The sequence below is a fragment of the Oncorhynchus masou genome, chromosome 15 (genome assembly GCF_036934945.1).
Source record: "Oncorhynchus masou masou isolate Uvic2021 chromosome 15, UVic_Omas_1.1, whole genome shotgun sequence".
Taxonomy (NCBI): domain Eukaryota; kingdom Metazoa; phylum Chordata; class Actinopteri; order Salmoniformes; family Salmonidae; genus Oncorhynchus; species Oncorhynchus masou.
The window spans coordinates 10364236-10387818 of record NC_088226.1 but is presented as its reverse complement, the minus strand read 5'-3'; the positions used below and the strand labels follow the sequence as shown (position 1 = coordinate 10387818).

At 42.4% G+C, this 23583-nt stretch overlaps 1 protein-coding gene across 2 annotated transcripts in view; it reads left to right on the top strand.

Annotated features, from left to right (window-relative positions):
- The first annotated feature begins 4405 nt into the window (after positions 1-4405).
- LOC135555575 (protein TANC2-like) overlaps positions 4406-23583 on the top strand; it is a 138780-nt gene continuing 119602 nt past the window's right edge. For both annotated transcript variants that reach the window (XM_064988131.1, XM_064988129.1), the window contains exon 1: positions 4406-4768. The gene's annotated coding sequence lies outside the window, so the exon portion shown is untranslated. The remainder of the gene's footprint in view (positions 4769-23583) is intronic.

The window sequence follows — 23583 nt, the reverse complement described above, 5'->3', positions numbered from 1 at the left end:
CTGACCTCACCTTCTGGATGATAGCGGGGTGAAGAGGCAGTGGCTCGGGTGGTTGTTGTCCTTGATGATCTTTATGGCCTTCCTGTAACATCGGGTGGTGTAGGTGTCCTGGAGGGCAGGTAGTTTGCCCCCGGTGATGCGTTGTGCAGACCTCACTACCCTCTGGAGAGCCTTACGGTTGTGGGCGGAGCAGTTGCCGTACCAGGCGGTGATACAGCCCGCCAGGATGCTCTCGATTGTGCATCTGTAGAAGTTTGTGAGTGCTTTTGGTGACAAGCCGAATTTCTTCAGCGTCCTGAGGTTGAAGAGGCGCTACTGCGCCTTCTTCACGATGCTGTCTGTGTGGGTGGACCAATTCAGTTTGTCTGTGATGTGTATGCCAAGGAACTTAAAACTTACTACCCTCTCCACTACTGTTCCATTGATGTGGATAGGGGGGTGTTCCCTCTGCTGTTTCCTGAAGTCCACAATCATCTCCTTTGTTTTGTTGACGTTGAGTGTGAGGTTATTTTCCTGACACCACACACCGAGGGCCCTCACCTCCTCCCTGTAGGCCGTCTCGTTGTTGTTGGTAATCAAGCCTACCACTGTTGTGTCATCCGCAAACTTGATGATTGAGTTGGAGGCGTGCGTGGCCACTCAGTCGTGGATGAACAGGGAGTACAGGAGAGGGCTCAGAACGCACCCTTGTGGGGCCCCAGTGTTGAGGATCATCGGGATGGAGATGTTGTTGCCTACCCTCACTATCTGGGGACGGCCCGTCAGGAAGTCCAGTACCCAGTTGCACAGGGTGGGGTCGAGACCCAGGGTCTCGAGCTTGATGACGAGCTTGGAGGGTACTATGGTGTTAAATGCCGAGCTGTAGTCGATGAACAGCATTCTCACATAGGTATTCCTCTTGTCCAGATGGGTTAGGGCAGTGTGCAGTGTGGTTGAGATTGCATCGTCTGTGGATCTATTTGGGCGGTAAGCAAATTGTAGTGGTGTCCTTGGTGGTGATAGTGGAGGCACTGGAGGAACTCCTCTTCTCTCCCAGCGGTCCAGATTCTGCAGGACGCGATCCATGGCGATGCCGAGATGTTGTAACATTCCCGCATGCTGCTGGACGCGCTCTTCAACCCCTAATCCGGGGTTGTCTGCTCCTGCTGACTCCATATGGTTTGGTGCGTGATTCTGTCAGAAGCTGAGTGTAGCTGGTGCATGAAGTCAGGAGCAGGAGAGCAAAATGAATGAGCAATGTACTTTACTCATACAATAAAGGCACAAGGTAAACAAATACACTTGACCAAAAACCAACGGTAAATATTACGCAAGGGTGAACACAGCACCCGTCAAAAACCAACCATAATGAACCGAACTGAACATAGAAATAATCACGCACAACAAACATGGGGGAAACAGAGGGTTAAATACATGAACATGTAATTGGATAATGAAAACCAGGTGTATAGAAAATAAAGACAAAACCAATGGAAAATGAAAGATGGATCAGCGATGGCTAGAAGACCGGTGACGTCGACCGCCGAACGTCACCCGTACAAGGAGAGGGACAGACCTCGGCGGAAGTCGTGACACCCTCATTATATTATCACATTCATTTTGGTAATATACAATAAGTAAAAGTAAGAGGTAGTTGAATCAAAAGAAAAAGGAAATAGTTAGCTTAAAGTTCCAACTTGTGACAGGCAAAGTAAGCATTTCAGGGTAAGATCTACACCTGTTGTATTCGGGGTATGTGACAAATGAAGTTTGATTTGATGGGTGAGAGGATGTTCATTTGTTAGATTGTACATTGTAGTGTTCCATCTCTATAGAATATGGGTATTGCGATATGTGAGTATTATAGTATTTCCCACACAAAGATTCACAGAGATTACACACATCTAAAGCAGGAGTAAGCAAGGTATGTGGATCTCAGACAGATATCATCATCTTCGCTATGAGAAAACTCCATAATAAATCAAAGCAAGGATGGACCAGAAGTCAAATTAATGCCTGTATCTATCAAGAGTTATCTTTCCTAGACAAAACAAAACTCTGAGACTGCAGCAGTGTGTGTGTGTCAGACGAAGCCAGCATGACCCATTCCGAGATTGGAGACACTGGCTACGTAACCCACAAGACCTCCCTCCACTTGTGTAAATAACCTCAATTGCAATTACATAGCAGGTCCTATGTACCTACAATGTTGTTACTACAGAGTTATTCTGTAAATAATGTACATTTGATTGACATGACCTTGCATTTTACAGTATGCTACTTTGACAATGCTGCATTCATAACCAAGTGGGAAGGTGGAAATTACCAGTTGTGAAGTTGTAAATACTCGTTGGATGCGTGCACATGCTTTGAACTCTTTGAGATACGCCGATTGACTAATGGCCAACAATCTACGTCAAGCATAAACTAAAAGCACAACTATCATGCTTGTAAACAAATTATAGTGTTCAAAAACCATATTAATAGATTGCTTTTAATAAATAATATTTTGTTGTTGCATTTAACTGCTGAAAATGCTGTTATCGAGGTATCCTAATTTTCTTAGTAGGCGACGTGAGAGGTCAGCATGTGGGAGAAGTCGTAGCTCAGGGATGATAGAGTTGTTGGGGCGTTCAAGTGGGATTTTCCCAGTCAGTATGTGGTAAATACCAATAGTGTGCAACTGCAGCCAGCAATATGGGACGTTCCCGCATGTGGGAAGGACGCTGTCTACCACTGCGAAGGACGCTGTCTACCACTGGTGTACGGCTAGCTATCTACCATTGTCGCCCCCGCCCCTTCTTCTGTGGGGTTTATCGGCAGCTGATATCCAACGTTATTTATGCATTAACTCCACCTACTACCTTCCACCTGTCCTAACATTTGCAGGAAAGCATCACCCACGCCTACTGGAGTTCTCCTTCCTAGCTAGCGGGTAATGCAGTGTCCTTCGCTCTCGCCTGCCAAACAGAACACCATGTGCTAGCTTACTAGTTAGCTAGCACACAGTGTCACTCCTGCCTGCTGTGTACCGGAGAAAACTGTGCGTGACAGGTGGGGGCGAAGGACACTGTCTACTGGTCGTCCCCTTTTCCCGCCAGCCTCCCGCTAGGGTGACAGTATGTGCTAGCTTGCTAGTTAGCGACACTGTGTGCTAGCTTATTAGTTAGTTAGTTAGCTAGCGTACGGAGTTGCCCCTGCCTCCCGCCAGCTGTGTACTGGAGAAAACTGTGTCTGACAGGTGGGGGAGAAGGACACTGTCTAAAGCACAGCATTAGGGAGGCTAGGGCAATAAAGTGTGCTAGCTAACAAGCTAACTTGATAGTTAGCGACACCATGTGCTAGCTTGCTAGTTAGCTAGTGTAACAGTATAACTTTAGTCCGTCCCCTCGCCCATACCCGGGCTCGCACCAGGGACCCTCTGCACACATCAACAACTGCCTCCCATGAAGCATCATTACCCATCGCACCACAAAAGCCGCGGCCCTTGCAGAGCAAGGGGAACCACTACTTCAAGGTCTAAGAGCGAGTGACATCACCGATTGAAATGCTATTAGCGTGCACCACCGCTAACTAGCTAGCCATTTCACATCGGTTACACTCACCCCCCTTTTGACCTCCTCCTTTTCCGCAGCAACCAGTGATCTGGGTCAACAGCATCAATGTAACAGTATAACTTTAGTCCGTCCCCTCGCCCCTACCCGGGCGCAAACCAGGGACCCTCTGCACACACAGACAACAGTCACCCACGAAGCATCGTTAACCATCGCTTCACAAAAGCCGCGGCCCTTGCAGAGCAAGGGGAACCACTACTTCAAGGTCTCAGAGCGAGTGACGTCACCGATTGAAAAGCTATTAGCGCGCACCACCGCTAACTAGCTAGCCATTTCACATCGGTTACACTAGCACACGGTGTCACCCTTGCCTCCCGCCTGCTGTGTACATGAGTCCTCCTTAGGACTAGCTGGCTAAGCTAGCACACAGTGTCCTTCACTCCCGCCTCCCGAACACCTGCCCTCGCTTTCGTCAACAGAACTGTGAGAAAACAGTGCCCGCCAGGGGAGGCGAAGGACGCTGTCTACCACTGGTGTACGGCTAGCTAGCTACCATTGTCGCCCCCACCCCTTCTTCTGTGGGGTTTATCGGCAGCTGATATCCAACGTTATTTATGCATTAACACCACCTACTGCCTTCCACCTGTCCTAACTTAAAAATTGACCAAGACAAGTATAGAGAGGAGTTCCTGCAGATTCAGGAATGCCCACGTGCAGGAACGCCACCACATTGTGGGCTGCAATTGCACCCTTCCCGAAAATACCACATTCCCACTTGAATTTGAACGCAGGATCTAATCACCCGCCCCCTCATGAATAATTCAGCAGCCACTCGCGCCTCATGCGACTGTATGAAAGCGTTTTCAACACACACACACATCTTCTTAGCAATGTTTGGTCCTTCTCTTGCAGTCGCATACTGAATAGTATCTCGTTCTTCTTCAATGGGTGGTTATTATTGGAGGCAAATTGAGCGAAATTCCGGGATTTTTTCCTCCCTCAAAACCTGGAGTAGGAGGTACCTCAGTGGGAGAAGGACGGAACGATCGAACACGTCGAATCTTTACGCACGCTCGGGAAGGCTGTGTTGTGGTCCAGCTGCTTTCTGGAAATCTTGCTGAAACGTTAGCTAGTCATTGCACTGACGTTTATCTACGAACTGACACGGGTTTAATGGTCAGTGGGACGTTCTTGCCTCGGCTTATTTGACAGTGGAGGAGGTGAGAAAAATCAAGGTACGTGACAGCGAATGACAATGCTATATTTGAAACACGAAATTCGAAAGAGTTGGCTGAATAACGTTAGTCCTAGCCAAATAATGTGATGTTCTTTAGCGTTCGGTATCTGCTGTGCTGCACTGTTTTAGCTAGCGCTTGCTACATATCCGCATCGAAGTGTCCCAATCATCTATTGTATTGCAGGTAGCTAGCAAACTAACATAGTTAGCATTCGCTATTTGACAACCATGTAATTTTCGAACATGTTTTTTTACTGTAGTTATATTTAGCTGGACAACCTAAAGCCACACAGTGAACAATGTGACCATTCAGTTACACAAAGAAACCCCTTTTGTGTATTATTTCGCCATACGCCTCAAACTGACTTGCTGAACATCTTTGAATTTAGAATGACAGCTACCCCCTGGCTAACGTTAGTTAAAAATATAGAGTATGTGTATTAAGAGTCATTATGCCCTTGGTGAATTATACCATTATACCATATACCCCTGAACAGGCAGTTAATCCACTGTTCCTAGGCCGTCATTGAAAATAAGAATTTGTTCTTAACTGACTTGCCTAGTTAAATAAAGATTTGCTGAATGGCTCAGTAAACCAAATGTATACATGCTTAATCTTTGTGCATTCACAACCCCCATACATTTTAAAGCAAACTGGCGCTAGGCCATTGAATGCATTACTGCCATTATGGATTATGTGTTTCTTACAATTCCAGTGGTGACAGAACTGGGTCTGGTTTCCCAAAAGCATTTTAAAGAGAAATGTAATCTCTAGCACCACACCAACATCAATATATGCCAAATGGCGTGTTTCTGGGTTTTGTTGATGTTGGGGTGGTGCTGGAGATTATGAATATGAAGTTGAACAATTTAGAAATTGCCCTTTAAGGCTAAATTCGTCGTTCGAACCTTCGTAAGAGCAGTTAAATCTCTGAGCTGTTTCCCAAAACCATCGTCATTAACGTTGCACTTGAAAACTATTAATCTAACATGCTGACCAGACCGCATGTGTGTTTGCGCCACCGCGCGCATGTTGTTTTTGCCCCTCAACACCAGATGCGATCAGGACAAGCAAGTTGAAATATAAAAACAAACTTTGAACCAACTAATAATTTGGGGACAAGTCGAAAAGCATTAAACATGTACGGCAATTTAGCTAGCTAGCTTGCTGTTGCTAGCTAATTTGACGTTGGGTTTTACCTGATTTAAAAATGTTATTTTACCTAACTAGGCAAGTCCGTTAAGAACAAATTCTTATTTTCAGTGACAGCATAGGAACACTACCTTGTTCAGGGGCAGAACGACAGATTTTTACCTTGTCAGCTCGGGGATTCGATCTTGCAACCTTTTGGTTACAAGTGCAGCTTTAAGCTCTAACCACTAGGCTACCTGCCACCCCAGTAGAGCACAAAGTCCTACACAAGGTCCTCTACTCTGACAATTAATCCACAGATAAACAGGTAAACCGAGTTTGTTTCTAGTAATCTCTCCTCCTTCAGGCTTCTTCTTCTTCTTTGGATTTTATATGGTGGTTGGAAACCAACTTTAAAGTGCATTACCACTACCAACTATGCACTACCAACTGGACTGGAGTGTGGACCTTAGTTCATCTTTCAATCACCCACGGTGGTATATGCTCCTAAATAAATATATATATATATATATATATATATATATATACTTAAGATGAAAACCGAGTTGACTGCATTAAAATATAAATCCAGTAGGCTATAGGCTTATTTCAATCATATGTTACCCGTTTCAAGAAGCTAGGCCTATGTTTCATGTCACTACTTCATGGGAGGGGCATTTGAACTTATTTTTTTAGAAATAAATAAAAATATATTTTTTGGCAGACATGCCTTCTGGAATATGTTAACTTTAATTTGCCTTAATAACAAACTTGTATGCCATCTGTAATCAAACATTGCATACAAAATAGCATGAGAAAACACTTAGAATACATAACATATGGCAATCATATAAAACAAAGACAAACTTTTTCCACATTTTGTTATAGTACAGCCTTATTCTAAAATGGATTAAATAAATATAAATCCTCAATCTGCAGACAATACCCCATAATGACAAAGCAAAAACAGGTTTTTAGTAGTTTTAGAAAATGTATTAAACTTAAACAGATACCTTATTTGCATAAGTATTCGGACCCTTTGCTATGAGACAGGAAATTGGGCTCAGGTACAACCTGTTTCAATTGATCATCCTTGAGATGTTTCTACAACTTTATTCGAGTCCATGTGGTAAATTCAATTGATTGAACATGGAAATTCCCGTTCCTGTCTATATAAGGTCCCACAGTTGACAGTGCAGAACAAAAACCAAGCCACGAGGTCGAAGGAATTGTCTGTAGAGCTTTCGAGACAGGATTGTGTCGAGGCACATATCTGGGGAAGGTTTCCCAAAAATGTCTGCAGCATTGAAGGTCCCCAGGAACACAATGGCCTCCATCATTCTTAAATGGGAGAAGTTTGGAACCACCAAGACTCTTAGAGCTAACTACCCGGCCAAACTGAGCAATTGTGGGAGAAGGGCCTTCATCAGAGAGGTGACGAAGAACCCGATGGTCACTCTGACCGAGCTCCATAGTTCCTCTGTGGAGATGGGATAACCTTCCAGAAGGACAACCATCTCTGCAGCTCTCCACCAATCAGGCCTTTATGGTAGAGTGGCCAGACGGAAGCCACTCTATAGTAAAATGCACATGACAGCCCGCTTGGAGTTTGTCAAAAGGCACCTAAAGGACTCTCAGACCATGAGAAACAAGATTCTTTGGTCTGATAAAATAAAGATTGAACTCTTTGGCCTGAATGTCAAGCGTCACGTCTGGAGGAAACCCGGCACCATCCCTATGGTGAAGCATGTTGGAGGCAGCATCATACTGTGGGATTTTTCTTCAGCGGCAGTTACTGGAAAACTTGTCAGGATCAAGGGAAAGATGAGCGGCACAAAGTACAGAGAGATCCTTGATGAAAACCTGCTCCAGTGCGCTCAGGACCTCAGACTGGGGTGAAGGTTGACCTTCCAATAGGACAATGATCCTAAGCACACAGACAATGTAGGAGTGGCTTCGGGAGCAGTCTCTGAATGTCCTTGAGTGGCCCAGCCAGAGCCCGGACTTGAACCCGATCGAACATCTCTGGAGAGACCTGAAAATAGCTGTGCAATCCCCGTCCAACCTGACAGAGCTTGAGAGGATCTGCAGAGAAGAATGGGAGAAACTCCCCAAATACAGGTGTGCCAAGCTTGTAGCATCATACCCAAGTAGACTCGAAGCTGTAATCACTGCCAAAGATGCTTCAACAAAGTACTGAGTAAAGGGTCTGAATATTTATGAATGAATGGAGAAAAATATATTTTGTGTCAAATTGGCAGCCAATCCCTTATGGGATTATTTGACGCATAAACAAACATTATAATAATTCACTATGGTAATTAAATAATAATTCTTCCGGTGTTCTCTGCATTGCACATCGCATATTTTTTTAAAATCAATACATAATTGTAAGGTTATCCAAACAATAATTGCATCCCTAGAGCAGTACAATAATATACACATACATACATGCATACCATATACAGACAAATACAGAAATCACATTTACACTTCTATTTCAGTTTTTGCTAAACAAAAAAACAACTGCTTTGTCATTATTGGGTATTGTGTGTAGCTTTTTAAAAATCGATTTTAGAATAAGGCTGTATTGGATCAGAATGTGGAAAAGTCATGGTCTGAATACTTTCCGAATGCACTGTTATAGGCTACATAACATTTCTTCTCTTGATGGGAAAACTGTATTGATGACTTTGAATAGCCACAAATAATTTAGAGCTACAGCGAGCTGTTGAGCCTATATTCTGGAATCATTTTCAGCACGGAGCAACTATTGTAACGACACATCGTTAACACTCGTAAGCCTAAATTCCATTGCTATTGGGAAACTGGGCCTGATCTGCCATAGAAAGCCTATGTAAATTACGATCGCCAGAACGGTCATTTTGGGTGGGTGGGGGGGAACTGCCATTTGTGCTCTGAAATTAGAACTGGGTCTGGTTTCCCAAAAGCATCTTAAAGAGATATATAAAAAAAATCTACTTCATAGTCATCATCTCCAGCACCACTCCAACATCAATATATGTCAAATGACATGCTTCTATGTTTTGTGGGGATTGTGCTGGAGATTATGAATATGAAGTCGAACAATTTATAAATAGCCTTGAAGGGACAAGTTCATCGTTGGAACATTCGTAGGAGCATAGTTAAATCTCTGAGCTGTTTCCCATAACCATCATTATTAACGTTTCACTTGAAAATGCGTAATTTAAAACGCTGACCAGACCGCACGCATGTTGATTTTTGCCTCCACCCATACCAGACATGATCAGGACAAACAAGTTGAAATATCAAAACAAACAAAAGCATTAAACATTTATGGCAATTTAGAAAGCCTATGTAAATTACAATCGCCAGATCGGCCGTTAAAAAATATATATTGGACTGCCGTTTTGTACTATAAAATTAGTTTGATCCCCACACTAAATTATTTTATATTTCGCTACAAATCGAGATATTCAATGAAATATTGATCCATTCTGACTACTACATTTGTCGTCACACAAGACCACGTGCTGATTCAGAACTATTACGAACTGGCAAGCTACATGCACGCTCTTTGCATGTGCACCCAGCAGCGTTGGGTTGACTCTCTTAGGCAGGATGAAATCGACTACATCGATCATGATCCTTTGCTAGTTACTGCCACTTTCACCATAATCCTTAGCGGGTTTTTTGTTGTTGCCATTCTGCCCAATTCAGCAGTATGGCGCACTTCAAATTCAAATACTTCTAGCTTCATGCGTCATCGGGAGTTTTGCATAGCAATACGCAGATGATGTCAGTGCTATCACTATCTTAATGTCTATACTTGCAGGTGACAGTGATTCAAATGATTGACAGGTGGAATGTCCGCTCAACAGTGAATTCACCTGCACACATGATTGATGGCTTGACCATGTGAATAGACCTAGCAGCTGAGAATGCTTCAGTAGGCTACTGTACAATCATTCTTTGACGTTCAGTGATCAATTATTCACTCAAACGACTATGCGACCTCCTTTATTCCCAAAACTTTTCCTCAATCACTCATCTTTCTTGAAGTGACCGTTATGGATAGGCAACCTACAGTAGAGAAGTCCATGGGCACTGACACAGGGACCCAATATTTGGGTTTGTTTACTTATTCTGCTAATCCAGTTTCCAAACAGCAGTCTCCAAACAGCTGCAGTCTCCAAACAATTGCCTCATGGTGACGCCATAAAATGAGGTAGCCTAAAATCAATAAGATGAGGTGAGTTTGTATTTTGGGTGGACCATCCCTCTAAACAGCTAAAGCCCCCTTTCTCCTACTTATAAACATTGTTGGTCCATGAATAAAATACTGTCAGACAGCCTACTGGCTATGCTATTTGAACTAAAACACAACCCAGATTAAATAATCACAGTTGGCCAGTGCCTCCAGGGTGAGATTTTTTATGACTGACACATAGCAATTTCTTTAACTTTCATTTATGTGCCGGAGGGCGGCTGTGGAAAAGTGATTAGGGAAATGGATGTGCAGTCTAGGGTTGGGGGCTTTAGCAAGGTACTTCACAGAAATAGAGCCAGCTGTCGCAGCAGAGAGCAGCAATGATGAAATCGTCCCAGATTGGGGTGTCTGTTGAGGAAATGGCAAAATCATAATTCAGTTCAGCCAATTGATTTACCGGCTGGAGTGGCTGCTTGGATCTTTATGATGAATGAGTATGGAAGGGCCTTAACAAAACAATAGTGAATTGGGAACCCACTAGACCAAGTGAAAGGTTTTATGACATTGACTTACTTTTATTAATTCTACCTTTTAACATGCAGTAAGTGAAAAGATTTTGTACAGACTGCTGAGGGAAGCCAATTAGATCTGATGTAGAATAAATCTGACTTTGGCAAGTAGCCTACTTCCAGCAGCCCCGAGTCCCTAGTCTTGATGCCATAGGCCTACTTGCATTCTTTATTTTTATATACACTGCCTATGCATCCAAACTATGGAACGACGATTGACGTCTCCTTAAAAATGTTTGTGTGGAATCACAATAAAGGGATTGTAACCGACTGTAACCATCAACATAACCTAAAGAGGTCCTTCAAGTTCAAAAAGCAGCAAGTTGTTGTAAGTGACCGTTTTTTGTAGTTGAAACCAGGCCAACTTGTAAGAGAGCCTGACCCCCAGACTCTCAATTACCCACAACCTCCTACAGGTGGGCTCTCTGCTGTCGCCTGGCTCTTATCTCCATGCCCAATTTTACTTCCTACAGGACACAATTCAGCTGGCCCCATAGACAGAGTAGGGGGGGGTGTTCGGCGTCTGGCCCTTTTTTTTCTCTCTAGTCTAGGGCTATGCAGCATGCATTCCTGTGGGTTAGATTTAATTGTCAGTGCCTCTCAACTAGTGCTAATAATATCAAGGAGACTAACGAGGAGGCTAAAAGTTCCTGTTGAGACCACACATCAGGGTCAGTAATGCTTTGTTTGCTGTGTGTGTGTGTGTGTGTGTGTGTGTGCGCGCATGTCTAACGTTTGTTGTTTCTTCTATGTGGGCCAACATCAATCTGGTTCCAAGATACCAACAGACAAGACTTTTGGTTACAGTGCTGTATTATTTCCTGATATCGGATCCTGAGTCACCATCCTGAGTGTGAGAGAGAGAGAATGTTTGGATTATTTGGGGTTACCAAAGCACAGACCAATACCAATTTTAACTTAAGTACTTTACACCACTGAACCCTGCTAATTGATTGTCCCATTGTTTGCACATATTTAGTTGTGGACTTCAAGAGAATGCTGAGTTACCTTGCATGTTGACATATAAGTGGTTCCATTGTATCCTCTTCTTCCTCAGTAAGCAATATCAAAACAACGTGATTTGAAGAAGTGTTGACTTGCACCATAAGAGCTCAGCTGAATGATGGGGGGGAAAATAATTCAGCGAGTGTCAGACAACCAAGTCTCTGGTGCAGTACAATTGTTTTTTATTTTTAGAAAGAGTTAAAGAAATACATCCCTCTATTCATTTTTCTGTCCCACGGCAGTTTAATTTAAATGGACCACTGAACAATACTGTCTACAGTACAACAAGTAATGTGTCACCTGCTTTCAGAGGGGAAAAACAGCTGTGAATGCAGCCGTTTTCACTGGACCACAGCGTTTCCCGAATGGAATAGGTTTGTAAATTCTCATAAATGTTATCGGTGAGGGATGACTGCAGTCACTCCAGGAAGCGGCACTTGTCACCGCTCCTCATCAGGAGACCAGTGAGATTCAACCATGTCAAGGTGACAAGGCTGCTGGCTCCATCATGGAATTAGCCTATTTTACATCAGCTCACCCAGCTCAAACATTCACATCTTTCAGTTTCACAAATGATCCGTTTGCTTATATTCTATTTTTTGACACCAATTTAATCCAAGTCTCCTCATTAACAAAGCCATAGTTGTTCTCCTTTTGTCTTTTTTACATGTTAAAATGAAGACGACTCAAGCTCAGGATTAGAACAAAAATAAACGGTAGTGTCATCTGGCGTATGTTGCACCTAGCACTGCAGGTAGACTGAAGAGGAGTATCTTACAGATCCTTTCTGGCAACCTCACCCCCAGGTTTATTCAGTCTCTAGCTCAGACTTCCAGGACTCCACTGAAGTCCCAGTACATGTCATCTCCAATGGAGCGTGCCACCAGGGCCTTCTGATCTGATCAGATGGCTGTTTTGACCCCATTCCTCCCTCTTCTATTCCACTCTCCTGAAGCCATCATCTCGTTCACGACATCCATGCCATGGTGCCACCTCATCTTCAGAGACCTCGTACATGTACTGAACAAAAATATGATTGCAACAATTTCAATGATTTTACTGAGTTACAGTTCATATAAGGAAATCAGTCAATTGAAATACTATTCATGTACATGTAGGCTTTGTGGTGGAAGCAGTTCAGGATCCTTTTGGAAGAGGAGTTGTCGTGCCCTCTTCATGACTGTGTTGGTGTGTTTGGACCATGATAGATCCTTAGTGATGTGGACACCGAGGAACTTGAAGCTCTTCGTGGTCGAGACATTTGTATCAACAACTTCCGCTCTGAATTTTTTTAAGTCTTGTTTTCTCACACCAGAAAGAAATAGCTAATATGGCTATTTATATCTCTAATAATATCTCAAGCTAAAATGGCTCCTGCTTGTGAGTAAAGAAAGACTGGGGTACTGTTTCTTAGCTCAATTGCAGCCACTGTTTTGATAGAAATGGTCCTATAGATCCACCCTCTGAACTCAATACAAAGGAGTCTGAGGGAAGAACAAACTGGACAGGTCTTAAATTGTCCTCATCGGTCTTTCTAAGTTGTTACATTGGACAGTACCTCTTATTTTTTATTTTATTTTTACCAGACATATTGCTGTCACTTCTAAACACGTTTGCCCGTGGGGGTTTGCATGGTGGTTGGCATTGCAATATTAAAATATGTCGCTTGACCAGAGACTGTTGGATACTATTTATAAAATGACTGAAGTGCATAGAATTTGCTTCCAGATGTATATTGGCCTAGCCTACATTTGAACTGAAGCACTTCAGTGCCTTCCTTGCACTTGAATATACAACCTCTCCATGGCTCTGAATTACTTCCATTTGAAAAGCTGATTTATAGATAATCTGTTATTCATTTCAGAACATCATGCACCAGGTAAGGCTGTGTGTGTGTGTGCGCACATTTTGTGTGTTTTTGTATGTTTTTTTTTTTTAGAGGCTACTCAGACGCTCTGCTTCCTGACCATTAAAGAGCAATCTTGTGTAATCCTGTGGAAGGCTATCTGTGGTGCATCTGGAGGCTACACTAATCTGTGATGATTGGTCGTACTCAGTATGAGAACACAATCAGTTTTGAATGTTGTTCTAGAGAAACATCTAATCCGATAGCCTATTTCTCTTTTGGGTGTAAGTTTCAGCCTCTATCTCAATTTGTAAATATGTTCTCCAAATGGGTAATTATGAGCTCATGTATTGATTCTTTCATCTGCACCTCTCTAATTCTCTCTGACGAACAGGCCTAAACAGCAAGCATCTAGCCCATGTTTTGTCGGTGTTTGCGGTCATCGAAATCTGAGCTTTTCGACCTTCACCCAACTTCACATCCCCTTCAACCTTCTCCTGAAGTAACAACAAAATAAATATAAACTTCTCAAGATGGCCATTATTTATTTTCCCCTCCAGTTTTATAGAGTTGACCCTGAATATCTGTTTTCAAATCAAATTGTATTGGTCGCGTACACATTTTCCAGATATTATTACAGGTGCAGCGAAATGCTTATGTTTCTAGCTCAAACAGTGAAGTAATATCTAACAAAACAATACACACCGTCTCAAAACACTGGCCGGAATATAAATATAATATAATAATATACTCTTTCCATGACAGACTGACCAGGTGAATCCAGGTGAAAGCTATAGTCTCTTTATTGATGTTACCTGTTAAATCCACTTAAATCCGTGTAGATGAAGGGGGGGAGACAGGTTAAAGAATGATTTTTTTTTTTTTTAAACCTTGAGACAATTGAGACATGGATTGTGTATGTGTGCCATTCAGAGGGTGAATGGACAAGACAAAATATTTAAGTGCTTTTGAAAGGGGTTCGGTAGTAGGTGCCAGGGCACCTTTTACCAGGGCAAAAGGGGGTGCAACTCAATATTAGGAAGGTGGACCTAATGTTTTGTACACTCAGTGGATATGTAGATAATGGTGTGTATGGACAATATATGAGTAGAAAAGGTGTGTACTGCAGTAGTTATATAGGATGAGTGTTTTACCAATAGACATCTGTTTCCTTTTGCAGATAATCAGACACTGACATGATCCCCAAAAAGACAGCTGTTATAATTTTCGGTAGCACCGTCCGGGTATCTGCTTTAGTGGTCCCCTGCAGGATTGAGTTGTAAAGAGCAGGGCTGGATGATACATCTATATATTACGGCATACGCTGCACTATGCTAGACAGTGCACACATGGGATTCTTGTCTGTTCCATGAAGGAAAACCATATCATAGTTCTGAAGACTGGATAGAGAGAAAATGTCAAAATCAGGTTCAGTGAGTAGATGCGCCACCGTGCCATGCTGTTTTAAGGTTTAATGCCTCACATGGGCATGGAACCTAATTGCTTTATATGGCGGCCTTGCGAAAGCGGCCACCACTTTTAGCCCATTACCCTGCATAAAATGGACGATTTTTGCCTCCTATCTTTCCTCCCACATCTACATAATGTGGTCATTTGTGCGTGGTGCTAGGAGATGGCCATTGTCCATATACACTGGCAGCCCGCATTGACCACTGCTCCCCATTCCCTCCCCTCATTAGAGGTAATAGCATCAGCCTCTGTCCCCTGAGCACACAGCCTTCCATACGTTTCTCATCAGCTCATACCCACCAAGCCTTCCATAAGCCTCCAGTGATCATTGACTTTGAACTACCTCCAACGAGCCCATGTGATCAGCACGGGCCTGTTTATTATGCAGGTTTATAGGGGGGTGAGCTCCACCACGTTCCCATTCTGTCGCTTCCGCTGGAGACAGGGAAGGAAAAAAGGAGACAATCTACTGAAATTCAGAGTAGAGGGAGGATCTGGGCTCTTTCAGAAGCCTTTGTTTTTCATTGCTGCATTTCTCTCTTCATACCATCTATACCGAACACTAGATTACAGAAGAGTGCTGATTTTAATCTAGGCTATATTACTGCTATAGCTAAAGTATGTAGCATCTCCACCGTTTGTCTATATGAACGGGGGAAAGCCAGCCAGTTCTGTATCTCCTACTGGTGGAGTGGAGCAGTGACCTCCCACTGGGGCTGGTGGATTCCTGCACTCTGCTGTATAATTAATGAGATTGTAGCAGAGAAAGGGCAGGGACAGGGAGGGGGCCAACATACAATACCCAGACAGAGATACAGAACAGAGAGGGACAGAGAGAAGACTGGCAAATATGGACTGAAAAGAATGGGAGGGTAAAAAGAAAACAGTCCCAAAAACATGGTGGAGGAGATGGAGAGCTTCGTGCTGTAATGGAGGTTCATGGGCTGAGTTACAATTGGCCTACAATACATAGCTCTTTAAACAGTGGAGACTTCTCCTCCATAGAATGCAGGCAGGTCTGACAGCAGCCAGCCCCATAGGCAGAACACTATCTTAAAGTATTCACCAGGTGTTTATACAAGAAGACACCATTCTGTGTGTCACCTGTTTCTGCTTTCGGGTGTAGCCCTCCTACAGTAGGAGAATAGACAGATGTAGGCTATGCCCTCTGTTTACTCTACCTGTTCCTAAAACCTGCTTCTGGTGCACTGCACAAAGAGGCATATGTTGTCCTTCTACTGTTTACGTAACAGCTGCTGCTTTATCAGACATTTATCTAATTTATTCCCTGCAATAGCCTATAGCCTACTTGGAAAGAAACATACAGATTTTCAAAGAAACATCATAGTATGTACCATACTACCATTATATGAATATTAACAGTACTACAGTAAAGACTGTGGACATTGGCCAACAGGCTGTGGAGGTAGGCTACTAGATTGAACCATGGGAGATTTTTGTCGATGCGGCTGTTCAGGGGTCCAGAACATGATTATAATAATTTGTACACTGCAAATTCACCACAACTAAGTCCAAAAAGAGGTTGTATTTGAAAATAATAATTTCATACCTTGATTACGTTGCTATATACAGTTGTAGCTCGGGGCGGCAGGTTAGCCTAGTAGCCAAATACATTTTAAACGCAGTTTATCACAATTCCTGACATTTAATCCTGGTAAAAAAAGTCTCTGTTTTTGGTCAGTTAGGATCACCCCTTTATTTTAAGAATGTGAAATATCAGAATAATAGTAGTGATTTTATTTCAGCTTTTATTTATTTTATTACATTGCCAGTGGGTCGGAAGTTTACATACACTCAATTAGTATTTGGTAGCGTTGTCTTTAAATTGTTTAACTTGGGTCAAACATTTCAGGTAGCCTTCCACAAGCTTCCCACAATAAGTTGGGTGAATTTTGGCCCGTTCCTCCTGACAGAGTTGGTGTAACTGAGTCCGGTTTGTAGGCCTCCTTTACTCGCACATGCTTTTTCAGTTCTGCCCACAAATGTTCTATTGGATTGAGGTCAGGGCTTTGTGATGACCACTCAAATACCTTGATTTTGTTGTCCTTAAGACATTTTGTCACAACTTTGGAAGTATGCTTGGGGTCATTATCCATTTGGAAGACTCATTTGAGACCAAACTTTAACTTCCTGACTGATGTCTTGAGATGTTGCTTCAATATATCCAAATAATTCTCCTGCCTCATGATGCCATCTATTTTGTGAAGTGCACCAGTCCCTCCTGCAGCAAAGCACCCCCACAACATGATGCTGCCACCCCCGTGCTTCACGGTTGGGATGGTGTTCTTCAACTTGCAAGCTTGCATCCCCTCTTTTCCTCCAAACATAACAATGGTCATTATGGCCAAACTGTTCCATCAGACCTGAGAACATTTCTTCAAAAAGTACGATCTTTGTCCCCATGTGCAGTTGCAAATCGTAGTCTGGCTTTTTTATGGCGGTTTTGGAGCAGTGGCTTCTTCCTTGCTGAGCGGCCTTTCAGGTTATGTCGATATAGGACTCGTTTTACTGTGGATATAGCTACTTTTGCACCTGTTTCCTCCAGCATCTTCACAAGGTCCTTTACTGTTCTGGGATTGATTTGCACTTTTTGCATCAAAGTAAGTTCGTCTCCTTCCTGGGCGTTATGTCCTAACCGACTTGCGAGAACTATAGTTTGTTAACAAGAAATTTGTGGGGTGGTTGAAAAACTAGTTTTAATGACTCCAACCTAAGTGTGTTAATAACTTTGATATAGGGGGCGCTCTTTTAATTTTTGGATAAAAAAACGTTCCCGTTTTAAACAAGATATTTTGTGCATATAATGCATATAATTGACAGCTTTGGAAAGAAAACACTCTGACGTTTCCAAAACTGCAAAGATATTGTCTGAGAGTGCCACAGAACTAATGCTACAGGCGAAACCAAGATGAAATTTCATACAGGAAGTGCCCCAGATTTTGAATGTGCTGTGTTCCAATGTCTCCTTATATGGCTGTGAATGCGCCAGGAATGAGCCTACACTTTCTGTCGTTTTCCCCAAGGTGTCTGCAGCATTGTGACGTATTTGTAGACATATCATTGGAAGATTGACCATAAGAGACTACATTTACCAGGTGTCCGCTTGGTGTCCTCCGTCGAAATTATTGCGCAATCTCAAGCTGCGTGCATTTTTCCATTTGGTTCAGAGGAGAAAGGCAACTGCCACGAATGATTTATCATCGAATAGATATGTGAAAATCACCTTGAGGATTGATCCTAAACAACGTTTGCCATGTTTCTGTCGATATTATGGAGTTAATTTGGAAAAAAGTTTGGTGTTGTAATGACTGAATTTTCTGGGTTTTTTCTTAGCCAAACGTGATGAACAAAACGGAGCGATTTTTTTTTTTTTTTTTAAATTTTTATTCTTTTTGCTATCTGAGAGTCTCCTCATTGAAAACATCTGAAGTTCTTCAAAGGTAAATTATTTTATTTGAATGCTTTTCTTGTTTTTGTGAAAATGTTGCCTGCTGAATGCTCGGCTTAATGCTATGCTAGCTATCAATACTCTTACACAAATGCTTGTGTAGCTATGGTTGAAAAGCAGATTTTGAAAATCTGAGATGACAGTGTTGTTAACAAAAGGCTAAGCTTGTGAGCCAATATATTTATTTAATTTAATTTGCGATTTTCATGAATAGTTAACGTTGCGTTAGGGTAATGAGCTTGAGGCTATGATTACGCTCCCGGATACGGGATTGCTTGACGCAAGAAGTTAACTTCCGACTTCAACTGTGTGTATGCATGCATGCATGCTGCCGCCAGCAGGTTCGTACCAATCCAGAAAGAGCTACAGCAGCATTGTAATGCACGACCACGATGAAAGCTCTTCTTCAACTTGCCTCATCTCTGATTCTTGTTTCTCAGCCTGGTGGGATGATGGCAATGGCTTTAGGAATCAGCCCTGAATTACCCATCATTCATCTCCAGGGTGGTTTTCGATAATTTCTCAATCAATTGGCCCCGGTCTGCCCAATCAGCTCTGAATCACCAGGTTTTGTAGCTCTGGGCTGCAGAGTTCCTTCTCTTCTGGATCAATATGGACACTACTGTTGTTATGAAAGGTACCCCCAATGAATATCCTGCTGGTGTTTATCAGATCCTGGTCTTTGAGGCCTGAGGCTGAGCTTAAGATGTCGGTCAGCAGCTTCAGAACTACAGATTTGAAGGGATATTTTCCCAAAACCATTATGTAAATGAGGTATGGTCAATTCAGCTGAAACAGGCTGCATGTTATTGTTTTGGATGAAGCGAAAACACCGCTAGCGGATCCCCTCGCCAATAGCCAATGTAATTGTAGGGCGCCAAATACAAATGAACAGAAGTCTCATAAATCAAATTTCTCAAACATACAAGTATTAGGCACCATTTTAAAGATACAATTCTCATTAATCCAGCCACAGTGTCTGATTTCTAAAAGGCTTTACAGTGAAAGCTCCACAAACGATTTATCAGTCACAGAAAAACCCAGCCATTTTTCCAGCCAAAGAGGAGTCACAAAAAGCACAAATGGAGAGAAAATGAATCACTGACCTTTGATCCTCATCAAATGACACTCATAGGACTTCGTGTTACACAATACATGTATGTTTTGTTCAATAAAAGTGCACATTTATATCCAAAAATCAAATTTTACATTGGCGTGTTACGTTCAGTAGTTCCAAAACATGCGGTGATTGAGCAGAGAGCCACATCAATTGACAGAATTGCTCATTATAAAAAGTGTTGATGAAAATACAAGTGTTATGCATGGAACTTTAGATAAACTTCTCCTTAATGCAACCGCTGTGTCAGATTTCAAAAAACTTTACGGAAAAAGCATACCATGCAATAATCTGAGTAAGGAGCTCAGAGCCCAAACCAGCCAAAAGAAATATCCGCCAATAGCATTATAAATATTCACTTACCTTTGATCTTCATCAGAATGCACTCCCAGGAATCCCAGTTCCACAATAAATGTTTGATTTGTTCGATAAAGTTAATCATTTATGTCCATATTCCTCCTTTTGTTAGGGCATTTGGTAAACAAATCGAAACGTGCGTGCAACTTCCAGCGGAAAGGTCGGACGAAAATTCCAAAAAGTTATATTACTGGTCGTAGAAACATATCAAATGATGTATAAAATCAATCTTTAGGATGGTTTTATCATAAATGTTCAATAATGTTCCAACCGGAGAATTCCATTCTCTAGAAAAGCAATGGAACGGGAGCTACCTCATGTGAATGCGCTTGACTGAGCTCGTGACTGCTGGCAGACCTCTGACTCATTCCCCTCTCATTCAGCCCCCTTTCATAGTAGAAGCATCAAACAATGTTCTAAAGACGGGTGACATCTAGTGGAAGCCTTAGGAAGTGCATCATAGCCCCTCTTGAAGATACAGTAGGATATTGGTTGAGTTGAAAAACTACAAAACACAAATTTCCCACTTCCTGTTTGGATTTTTTTCTCAGGTTTTTGCCTGCCATATGAGTTCTGTTATACTCAGACATCATTCAAACAGTTTTAGAAACTTCAGTGTTCTATCCAATATTAATAATAATATGCATATATTAGCATCTGGGAATAAGTAGGAAGCAGTTTACTCTGGGCACGCGTTTCATCCAAAAGTGAAAATCATACCCCCTATCCAGTGAAATACGGAACCGTTCCGTATTTTATCAAACGGCTGGCAACCCTAAGTCTAAATATTGCTGTTACTTTGCACAACCTTCAATGTTATGTCATAATTATGTAAAATTCTGGCATAATTTGTTTGCAATGAGCCAGGCGGCCCAAACTATTGCATATACCCTGACTCTCGCGCAATGAACGCAAGAGAAGGGACACAATTTCCGTAGTTAATATTTCCTGCCAACATGAATTTCTTTATCAAAATATGCAGGTTTAAAAAATGTATACTTCTGTGTATTGATTTTAAGAAGGGCATTGATGTTTATGGTTAGGTACATTCGTGCAACGATTGTGCATTTTAAGCAAATGCGTTTCTGTTAAATCTTCCCTCGTTTGGTGAAGTAGTCTGTGATGATAAATTAACAGCCACCACATTGATTATATGCAACGCAGGACAAGCTAGTTAACCTAGTAATGTCAACCATGTGTAGTTAACTGGTGATTATGTGAAGATTGATTGTTTTTTTGTTAAGTTTAATGCTAGCTAGCAACTTACCTTGGCTCCTTGCTGCACTCGTGTAACAGATGGTCACCCTGCCACACAGTTTCCTTGTGGAATGCAATGTTATCGGCCAATATATTGTAGGACATCCTTCGAGTTGGGATGCACACCATTGTTACTGCTACATTTACTGTGATATACTTACAGAGCTCAATGCAACTTTAATCAGAGGCCTTTATCACATTCCTCACTCTTCTTGCTCACTGTTGTTACTGTTTGTTACATTTACTTTCAATCTACTAGGCCCATTTTCTATCATTGTCGCACTCCCTGTTAAATTTGTCCACAAAGCTTGGAATGATATAATTACTCACATATTAGCTGACTGAAAGCAGTTTAGATGGGAATGTTTTTCAGGTCTGTATTTGCAGTTTCTCAAGGGTCCGTTGGAAGACCATGCCCTCTCAGGCACTTAAGCCCTAAAGATACCATGCGCAGACCTGTAGGATGAGTCATACAGTGGATTTTGTGTGTGTGAATGTAGGACTGTGTATTGTCTACATAAGTGCAGGAAGCACTGCCTGATAAGAAAGAAAAGATAAATTAATAACCTGGGCCAAACCATGCCCCCGCACTCCACAGTGAGAGAAATCATAATGTTCCTACCCATGTCTGTTTCCTGGAATCTGTTTATTAAACAACCTGCTCTCATTGCCTCACCATCCTCTCTTCCTCCTCCTCCTTGTGGGCTGACAGTAATGGAGCGAGGCAGTCACTCCGGTTTAAAACCACCTCCAAACAGAGAGATGGGGGTGAAATTAAGATTAGAGAGGAGAGGTAGACAGAGAGGACACCGCCAGTCACGGGCTGATCCTTCTGCCTGGACTGGAATCAGTAGGGTAATAGCCAGAAGGGACCTGGAAGGCCACCAGCATGGAGCCGCTGCAGCCTGTACTGGAATTGATCTCCCAATATCTATTTAATCTTTGCTTTATGGTGTTGGCTGTGTCAAACCTTGGTGAATTTGCTGATTCTGCAGCATGCTCACTTCATCAACACTGTAGTCAAACAGCTGACCAATCTGATACGAAGATGTCTTTGCCAGCCCGCAATGGACTTCTTTGATATGATGATACATTAACTTTGAGAGTATGCATTTATCATAACTAGAACAGAGAAACGGAGGGCTCTACCGCGGGCTGTCACTAGGAATCTTTGATGGCTTTTTGTTGTAGGCACAAAATATTTTTTGATATAGTGCAAACACCCGTAGGCTAATGTGCGTTATGGGGGTACATTTGTTTTAGCTTTTTCGTAGCTGTGTGTCATGTGTTTTACTGGTACGACAAGAAAAAGATAGACATGCAGTGTCTGAAGCCAGCACTACAAACAACAACACCCTGTTGGCCCTCAGACACATTGCTCCGATAGAAGCAGAGCAGAGACATGGCGAGCAGCATATTTTTGTGTGTGTGTGCGAGAGTGCACTTTAACAAGATGGTAAAACTGGAGTTTCTTACCAAGGCTTACAAGCAGCATTAGCCCCAGGGCAGATAACATCTGTAGTGGCTCAAGTCACCACTCAAAGACTGCTTTATATTCTCTCTCACTCTCTCAAAACAGTGGCTCCTAAGAAGCTCTGGCTAGAGTTCTGGTCAGGGGAATCGACAGGCTAACATGAGGCCAGGGCTTTTTCGTTTGGTTTTTACTTGCTTTAGGCTACATCACTCATTTTCTTGGCCGTTGTTCTCTGAGCACGAGTGAGTGATTGTTCAGCGTTGTACCCAAGAGATTTTAAAGCTTGGTTTGACTCGGAGTCATAAAATGAAATTATACAGGAGGACAAATGATCTGTTATGAAGGCAGATGGACTGAGCCTTCCAACCAGGCAGACACAAAGAGGGCCCTGATGATATTCTCTGGCCATACATAATAGCTAGGCCTATTTCCATTGATATGTAAAAATGGTTTTGTCCTGTTTTGGAACATAGACTAGTATTAGATTAGTATTACCGTTGCTTTGTTCCCTCAGCCACTAGCATTGGGCACAGGCTAAGAAGGCTTAGGGGCGCGATCCTATCATCCCTACTCTCCTCTTGTATGTAAAGATTAGCACACTGACACACATTGGTGGCTTGCCTCGTTTCAGCTATAAACTCAATCAATGAGGGCTGTTTACCTTGACACATACACTCCCCTACATATTTATTTGGACAATGACGCTAAAACATTTACATTTTTCTCTGTACTCCAGCATTTTGGATTTGAGATCAAATGTTTCATATGAGGCTACAGTACAGAATGTCACTTTTTTTATGTGAGGGTATTTTCATGTATATCTGTTTTAGAAATACCATAACCCCTCCCAAAGAAATTTGAACCTCCCATGTTATTGTTAATGGTGAGGTTAGCATGTCTTGGGGTATAATTTTGCATCTCCTAA